We start from the raw sequence: 9,671 nt of genomic DNA, 5'->3' as shown, positions 1-9,671 counted from the left end.
AAGTAGATGCAAGCCATGCTCCACAGCTGAAGGAACGATCATGGGGATGCAGGAAGTGGCAAACACATCTGAACAAAAATCCAATCCTACCAAACAGAACCAAAAGAAATCTAAACTTATTGAATCTGACATTTTAATGTTTGATTGCTGTGGCCAGAGCTAGCATCACCTCCTGCAGACTCCTGGTCAGTGCCTTCCCCATAGGAAGTGCTGCTGGTTGCAAGCTAGCTCTCAGGACACGTGATGACTTGGTGTCCCCCAAGGCTAGCCTGTGCCTCATTAGGAGATAAAGTCCAGAAGCCTAGCAACATGTTAAATACAAGGTTGTGCTCTGATATCTGACACGGGCAGAGCAATGAAATCTCTCCCAGGGGCCTCAGGGCCGTGGCCCCTGTGTGTGCTGGTGGCCCGGGACAGAGGTGGCTGTGCCATGCGCTGTGGCCGTGCCACCTCCTCCCAGCCCCTGCTGGAAAAGGAGCTGGCTCAGACCATGTGAGCCCCTGCGAGCAGAGGGCACTCAGCAGTGGCACAGGGGCTTCTCCAAATCCAGTCCCAAAGCAAGAAGCTTGGGTTGAGAACAGCCTGCTTCCTACCGTCCTCCTGGCTGAGCCCCCAAGGAGTCTTCTCCTCATTCCTCAGGTAAGGAAGGGCAATGAAGATGCTGTTGCATCCCCACCAAACCTTTTTATTGTGCTAGGGCTTTTCCACATCAGAAGCTGCACACGCAGACTCCTGGGAGTGGGTTTTCTAAGCGTGCAAAGTCTTCACAAAGACCAGTGCCAACAACTTCTTTAGAATTCAAACACATATCATGACAATCATGAGAGTATTTCTTAATATGTTTTTTTACCTGTTGGTACAGAAAACATAAAATATTTTTGTCAGTATGATCTTAAAATTTTACACTTATAAGAGCTATGTTTTCAGAAAAAAATACCTGACTTATCCCTCCGGGAAAATAATGACTAATCACAGCTGGTAGGGAAAAAACCCACCAACCCAGTTCTGTGCAAAACTACTAACCCAGGATTCATGGAGCAGATATATAACTTTATCCAGCTGAAGGGATTTTTCCCAAGATTTACCACAGAGATTATGAAGTAAAGGTAGATTAATTTTTAAAAGATATTATCAACATTTTTTCACATTAAAAATCAACACATTATGCTACATCTCATTCCCTTGAAGTTTAAATAAGAACTTAGAGTTTTCCACACTCAAAAGAAGCCATCCTGCTTCTATGGTTGAACAGATCTGTTGCATCAATTTACCATGGACATCCACTTGATTTAGTTGAAATAACACTTATAAAGTAATAAATGTTTAGTTTAAGAGAATGCTTAATGAACAAAGTTTATTACTTTCTGGAAAATCATTGAAATTGAAAGCCACATATATTTACATAAAGCATGTGGCATCTGAAAGAAATCCAAAGAATTTTGTTATTAATTTCCTGTGTTGTTTACATGTGTTAGAGCTATGTTTATTCCAGAAGAATCACTCACCAGGAGTGATAGAAATCAAAGTGCAAACTGGTTTATTTTTCTCAATAACTTATTAAGAACAGCAGCAGTTTCTCATGTTAGATAGATGATATGCAACAGACACAGATATTTTTCAGCAAATATATACACAATAAATGAGAAAATAAAGCAAAGAAATGTGCAGTCAAGTGTTTTTTATTAAACTAAATAAAATAAGAAATTAAATACCATTTTTGCAATTTTGAATTTTTTCTATTAATACCAAAAGGTATTGCATAAGTCACAACACAATTTACAGTGCAATATTTAGTGTATGTTTCAATAACCAAATTCTTATACAATGAAGCACTAATCGAGACAATAGAAACATCAAATGTTTCATTATGCTTTCTTAAGAACATATGAATTAAAAAATCAGTGTAAAATCGACTTAACAAATCAAAGACAGTAGAATTTATAAAGTCCTGTTTTAAAGCTGGAAAGAAACGTATTTTTATGACAAGTTATGATATGTTAAGAGAATTTCTCATTTTTCCTATTTGGCGTGAAAATTATCTTGCATATTTCTGAACCTCAGACCATCTCCCCTTAATTTTGGCTTGACTGTAGAAAGCAGCTGGCTTTTTAAAACCAGCTATGAAGGAAGTCATTCATGTCCTTTCCTTAACTCCCTGTCCTAACTCCTCAGTCCTTAAGTCTGCAGAATCTTCCTCAAAGGGAGTTTTGCTATGGACTAAATGCAACAGTGCAGGACTGGTTTGATCCACTTGTGGGCCTGGAACAAAAAAAAAGAAAGATAATAAGGATTGTGTGGCTTTTCAGAGTGCATGTGGTATGCCATCAGAGTCAGCATTTTCCTGTTTTAGTAAAGACAGGTATGGCCAGGATTGAATCCTTGAAGAATGAGTCTTCTATCACCAGATAAATAGGTTATATTTGTGTTTTATTCTGCAAAATGTGTTCATCATCTGCCAAATGTTTCTACATTTGGAGTTTGTCCTGCAACAGCTCAGATACTCTGACAATGTAAGGCTTGAGTCCTCACACCACCAGTGTAAGTGCAGCAATCCCTCTGCTGCCAAGGGGCTGGCCAAGCGCTCCAGCGCAAGTGAGACATGGGGGGATAATGCACCCACCCTCCCGGGAGAGCCTGCAAGCAGGGAGCTCTGCTCCCAGTGAGAAATAAGGATTTCAGTCCTGCCTGGGCTGCACAAGCCAGAGCAAGGCTCACAGCAGAGGCACAGGGCTCCAGATCCCCAGGGGGCTGCGTGTGCCTCCTCGGAGCAGTGTCTGTGGCACCCCTCTGCAGAGGGACCAGACTCGCAGTTTCCAGCCCTGCTGCCCTGCAAACCCAGCTCTGCTCTGGGAGGTTTAACACTCACTTAATGAGGAATATGTGTGTGCATACATATGGATGTGTGTATATCTGTCTACACATACACACAATATAAATTAACTAAACATGTTACTAGGATACATCAGGAAAACCACATCCAAACAAAGGGTCCAATATGGAAAAAGCTATTAAAAGATCCCAGCACTTTAGCTTGTTGTGTATAGGAATAAATACGATTACAGGATACCAATTTTACATTTTCCTCCTTTCCCAATAGCATTTACAAGAGGTGCTGCCTTCTGGGGTTAAAGGAAAGATTGCAGATGAACAAAAGCAATTCTGATCTTTGCAAATAACCTGATGCTCATAATTTAATTGCCCACCTCAGGAAAACCTGATGATGAGCTCCATGGTTAAAATTAAGTGTATCAGCCCTTTCTTAAATGTCCAAGATGCCTCAACAGGACCATGAGCTTTTAAAAGAAATGCAGGAAAGAAAAATTTTTGTGCTCGAGATCAGAATACCCTCACACAAGACCAGTACTGAAAGATGAAAAAAACATGACGTTTACAATCTCCTTTTTATCACAATTTTCATTTAGACTGACTAGTTATTTTACTCTTTCATCTTAAATACGAAGACCCTGATGCCTCCTGTACTACTTCACCCAAACTCTGCACTCTACACATAAAGCTGTGAAGACAGAAAATCAGCCAAGGAACCAAAACAGTGCAAGGCAGGTTTCTACAGGAAAAAAGATCTGGGCAGTTAAAATAATTTTAAAAAAGAAAAATGTGTTGCAAATGTAGACTCTTAGCAATAAGAGATACAGGCCTGTGATTTCCCTGGGCACCTGGCCCTGCTCCTGTGCCTCAGATGACATGCTGCTGTAAGAGCTGGCATATCCACTGTATTCGGGCTGGTAATGTGCAATCTTTCTGGGCTACACCAAATGTGTTGTCCCCAGACACTCTGAAGTGTTAGGGCACGTAATTAAGTGCTAATTTAAATGGCACTAGTCATGTAACTAAAAGTCTATGATTTTTTTTTCTAGTCATGATTTTCCACACTGGAATTCCTCTTGGAACTGACTTTGAAGTCAGTAACAAGCCTCCCATTGGGTTTAATGCAAACAGAATCAGCCCTCACTGGAGTTTTTAGTGGAGCAGAGAAAAACATTTTTCCTGTTAAAAGATTTTCCTATTAGTACAAACACATAAAAGACTTCTCAAAGTTATAGTGTTAAATATTTTAATGTCTTGCCAAACCTCATCAATTCTCATTGTTTAGCAAAAATGGCACTGACATTGTGAGTTGCTAGCTATGGCATTTTCTGCATATTAAGATCAATAATATGCTTCACAAGGAATAAAGGGTTGTCTAATGAAAAAAGTTTTTTAAAAGTCAGGACAATTCCAACTGCTATGAATGATTATAAATTATGTGGTTATTTTTATGGGGGTGGGGTAGGGGGTGATTAAGGCTTTGGGCACATGAACCATACTTCCCCCACTTTCTTTCCTTACCAGAAATTGCACTTCCCAAAACCTCCCCTTGTTATCAGCTATGTGAATTCTAGTTATGATTGCCAGTGTAAGGCACTAAGTTTTCTGTTTTAGCATCAACCCTGAGTTCTTAAAATATTTATTGGAATAAACGTCTTTGACAGGTTCTAGTGACAGAAGGAAGGATTTGGTTCAGGAGGAAGACTTGGTTTCAATTTAATTGCTTTAAAGATTTGGTTCAAATTTCTCAAAATGTGCTTTTGGACCTTATGCTCTACTGCCTATTCAAGCAGCCTCAGCAGATATTAGGTGCATGGGTTTGGGGCTTTGAGTTCCTACACCCAAAGCAATGCAGATGCACATTCAAAGGCTCCCTCACCTGTACTGAGTTTGCCCTGGCTCCACAAAGACTGTACATGAGGCCAGATTAAACTACAAGGACTTTTTTTCTTAAATGTTAAGGGCAACATGAGCTCTGAAGAAGGAACCTAGGGAGGATGAGGAGCCATGGTGAGGACACGGCAGCATCTGTGGGTGGCAGAGGAGATGGCTGCACAGAACCTGCAGGATTTGTCCCCAGGGACAGGTGTCTGATGTGTGTGCAACCCCTGGGCACTCCAGCTGCAGTTAGCTCATGCCAATGGTGCTTCCTTAGGTGGCATCCTGCTCTGGTGCTTTTGAGGACACACGCTTCCAGCCACATGGGCATGGTTACACACTGTCCTTACCCAGGACTGAAAAGTCCATCACCACTTCATGCAACCCAAAGAAAGCAGTCCAGTTTGGACCTTTTCCAAAGCATTGACTGATTCAGACTGACATATCAGAGGCTTAAAAACCCTCCCTTCTTTCTTCCCTTGAGAACAAAATCTTCCGTCGCTTTCCTGCAAACACCTCAGCGTTGCCTAGGTCTGTCAGGAATGTCTGCCCAGCTCAATGGCTTTTAGTCTTTTCTTGCATTGAGGTGGTGGGAAATAAATCTTTCTAGTCAGAAACTGAAAAATACTTTTTTTTATATATAAATATGAGGCTCTGGGGACCTTATTCAGCTCCTTAGGAGGGTTAAACTTCTACTTCTCACTCTCTGTAACAGTATACTGATGTCTGGGTAGAAGCTGTTCTGGCGTTGCCACAGGAGAAGGGAAGAGGGACTGAATCATCAATCATGATATGGAGATTAGTGCAGTGCCAAGAGAACGAAGACTGTTTCTCATCCCTGTCCTTTAGGTGCCTGATATTATGTAAGCTACACACCACAGTTATGGGAAATGTGTCTGTGAATCTCCCAAAGCAGAGAGATGAAGATGGACACTGCTAGCTCCTTCAATACCTGACTAACAACTTGCTCTGAGAAGTGGGGCTGCTGGTGCCACCCTGTTTGTGTGAGCGTGGATTACATGTGTACTGCCCTCTCAGGCTCCTCCAGGGAGGAGGCACACCTTGTCTGTGAATCCTGATGGGATTAGGTGCGAGATACACACTCAGCCCTGTCAAGACCAAAAGGCTTCAGCGCATGTGTGGAGCAGAACTTCAGGCATCTTAGTGGTTTCCCTGGTGCTGGGGGAGTTACTTGGTAAAGACTTGATGATATGAAAAAGATAGTCTAAATTTAAACACCAGATTTCCACCCAATCCCCAGTGCTGCTCTGTTTGAGAGCTGGGCTCGTGTCCCAGTTAAGTAATAGGAGCTTCCTAGGTGTAGATGGTATGAAGGATTGCAGTGACTCTTTCTAAATGCTGTGTCTTGGAATCTCTGCAAAAACTTAGTTTTACTCTAGATTTGTTATGGCAATGAGAAATGAGCACACATAGGTACTCATGCTACACATATGTAGCATTTATTGTAGTGTACTGCAGTATGTTGATTTATGCACACTAACAGACTGCTCATTTTTTTTGTAACCTCTCAATAAAACACAGTGTGAATGAATGCAAAATTTTAGAAAATATGTAGAAAAAAAATAGTCATTAAAATGTGTTACAAATTCCCAGTTTCCTCCTAAATCAGAACTTTATTTAAATTGTTACCTAAAATATTTATAAGATTTTTTTGAATCGTGATGCAGAGCCAAATGGTCTTAATTCCATTTACCATCTCCTATCTGCTCTCCAAAAGTCCAGAGCCATAAAATCCTTCTCCCTTTCCCATTACAACCAATGTGAGATGACTCCATGTCTGTGATTCCAGACCCTGGCAGATCACAGGACAGGCCACATGCAGTCATTAAGCAGGGGCAAAGGAGCATCCATCAGGTTCTTGGACTTGAGGCAGAGATATTTTCTGTGTTTGGCTGAACTAGATGTTGTCTGGAGGAATGTAGGTGCAAAGAAAGTCAGATATTGATTGCAAGGGATGAATTTGGAAGTGGACTTTGAGCTGACACCTAATTTGTACAAGAAAGTAGCAGGAGATGAATTAAATCTGCAAAGGCCCAAAAAGATAATTAAAACCACCCCTGAATGACAATGGCTACTAATTTGCTGCAAGTCACTGTATCCCTATGGAGGAAAAAAGGGAAACTGGCAGCTCCCTGGGCCGCTTTGAGAAGCTGTTTGTATGCTGTTTGTATTCACAGCTCATCTCTACAGGTCCCTGCTGCTGCTTTATGGTGCCGTGAGGGTGCTGGGGAGCCAGGTCTGATAGGGCAGAAAAACGCCAGGAAACACGTTTTGACAGGAAAGTCCTGCGAGGCTCCCATGTGTGCTCCACATTGTCTGTGGCGTGCCTTTGATGTCGGGTTTGGCTCGTGGGAAGGCGTGAGGCCAGAGCCTCATTCCGGGCCGGGAGTGCCAGCCCCGCACACCCATCGCACTGACAGATGACACCGCGCAGCCCCAGGTGAGGATCCAACCCCTTGCCAGCACACAAGGCAGCCTTTTACGTTTTCTCCTTCCTTTTTTCTTACCCTTTTTCTCTCTCTTTTTTTTTTCTCTTTATTTTTTATTTCACTTTTATTTTTTTTTCTTTCAGCGTTTTTCTATTTTTCCTTTTTTCCCCTTCTTGTATTTTTTTCTTGTATTTTTTCTTTTTTCATCTTCCTTCTTTTTTGGGGGAGGGGGGCGGCTTTTTTTTTTCTTTTTTCTTTTTATTTTCTCCTTTCACTAATGACTAGGAGTTTCTCCCTGCTGTGTTTCTCGCTGCAAATGCGGTTCTTTCCTCCCCAATGAAGCACGGTCTCAAATTGCTGTCTTCCCAGCAGGCGCAGGCCAGAGCGTGCCCGGGGCGCTGCCCCGCAGAGGGGACGAGCCCGGCGGGAATCCGGCCTGGCTGCTGTCCGGCCTCCTACCTGCTCGTACCTGGCCTGAAAAGCAATCCCCACCTTTCCGCAATCCCCACTTTCCTGCGGAAAGGAAGCGCTGCTCAACCGCTCTGAGTTTCCAGCTCCCTGGCTGCAGGGGCTCGGCAGCTCCCTCTGCCTTGCTCTGCGTCCTCTCTCGGCTCTCCGTGCGAGACACCGACGGCAAAATACTAATAATGAAAACGGTGGGAGATCCTCTCCTCTCCTCTCCTCTCCTCTCCTCTCCATATTATTTGTGTCCTTTCTTTTAACTAAGAATCAGGTCTGAAATCATTGTTTTGATGATGTGTTACACGGTGACTTCATACAAGATTATTAATGGAGGGGTAGATTTATCCATAATTTTTATACACCACAACGTGCAATTATAGGAGAAAGGGGGCGGGGAAATCAGCAAATGCCTATTCTTTTATAACGAGGTTTTTGAAAGCTCTGAACTGCGCCATGCGAATTTTGGAAAAGAATTTAAGGCACTTGAGTAAGTTTTGCAAAAAGAACACGAAGGAAAACCATCCTCGCCTCTCCGCAGTGCACCGAGGGGAGATCTCATCCTGTTTGCCTACTGTCAGCTGGGAGCTCTCTCCTTCAAACTGCTTTTATTTTTTCTTGCTGCCTGAAGGGGGGTGTTTGGTGTCTGCTCGTAACTCCAGGCTCCTCTTGCACCCTCTGATAAATGGGATAGCTTTCTGCCGGGAAGCGCCGGAGGTGACACCGTGCTGCCCCTCAAACAAGGCGCTGGTGTCTCGCTGCCCCACCTCGCCCGAGCAGGGACAGCGTCAGGGAAATCCTGTCCCTTTCCCACGGGATCAGGGGCGGGGGGCGAGTCACAGCTCAGCCCTGGGAGGGGGAGCCGGGCAGACCCCTCCGCGAGATCCACATCCAAAGGACTCTCTTATCCCACCCCGTCCAAAGGACACTCTTATCACAGCCCATCACACCACAGCGCATGTCCCATCCTGCCCTATCAGCAAACCGGAGCATTTCAGTGAAGTTCCCACCTGCATTTATGCATGCACGTTGGTATGTGTTTACATATATATCGTATATTTGTGTATGATTTAATATTTATAATACGCAAAATGTGTATTTAAAAAGTCCTCACTTTGTGTTGCTTATGAAACAAATTAAGGAAAATTACGGGACTAACTATTCTTTAAAAACGTAACTGGAACAATCTAATATATATTCGATTGTAATAATTTATCATTAATTAATGGTATACGCGCGTGTAGGCACAGGGGGGGAGGAGCCGCTCCTCCCAGGGAAGCACCTGGGCCAGGGCGTGGGAAGCGGGATGTGTTTGATCCCACCGCTGCTGCTCGGGTGGCTGCGATATTCGGCTTCAAATACGAGCTCGGCTCCTTCCCACCCTGTCTGCGCCTCTGCAGTGACGGCGGCGGGACACTGCCCTCCCGGCTCCCGGGAAGGGGAACAGGAGAGCCCATGTGCCCTGCGGCCGAGGGCGGCGCGGCTGTGGGGGACACATGGGATCCTGCATCCCGTCGGTGCCGCCTGCCCCGCACAGACAGCGAGCGGGCCGCCTGGCCCCGGTGAAAGTGTGCGGGGTCCGCCGCTGCCGTGCTCGGCCCCCCGTGCTCTCAACCTCGTCTGTAAAGAGCATCCTTTCCCTGCTGGTCCTCCCAGCTCTCGGCTTGGGACTCCATGTGCCATTGGAATAAGTGGTACCACTGAGATTAAACGCCCTCATCCTCGGGGTGGGCACGGTTTGCACCTATCCCCGGCTCCGGCCAGCAGCAGGCCGCCAGGAGAGACCCTTGGTGGTTACACCAGGGCGGCGAGAGTGTCTGCATGGCTTGTGTGGCACACCCCAGAGCAGGTCCCCCCCATTTGACAGGACTTAGAGGCCTGAGGGCCGTGAGGGAGGAGGTGGTCCTATCCTACACGGACATCCGCCCTGCTGAATGGCCGAGAGCGTGGAGCGTTTGGATCGGGCTGGGTGGACACGGGGAGGTACTGAGAACGGGAACCAGCGGGCGATGGGAGAAAGCGAGGAGAGGCGGGAGAGGGGGCCCTCTGTCGGCACTG

General features: G+C 44.9%; 1 long non-coding RNA gene across 1 annotated transcript in view; it reads right to left on the bottom strand.

Annotated features, from left to right (window-relative positions):
* Positions 1-1,663: 1,663 nt before the first annotated feature.
* Positions 1,664-9,671, bottom strand: part of LOC115949564 — an 11,217-nt gene continuing 3,209 nt past the window's right edge. Inside the window, exon 2 of the long non-coding RNA XR_004083008.1 lies at positions 1,664-2,259. This is a non-coding gene — a long non-coding RNA (uncharacterized LOC115949564). The remainder of the gene's footprint in view (positions 2,260-9,671) is intronic.

The sequence above is a fragment of the Geospiza fortis genome, unplaced genomic scaffold (assembly GCF_000277835.1).
Source record: "Geospiza fortis unplaced genomic scaffold, GeoFor_1.0 scaffold40, whole genome shotgun sequence".
NCBI lineage: Eukaryota > Metazoa > Chordata > Aves > Passeriformes > Thraupidae > Geospiza > Geospiza fortis.
Note: the sequence above shows the minus strand (reverse complement) of the source record. Positions and strands in the feature narration are given on the sequence as shown.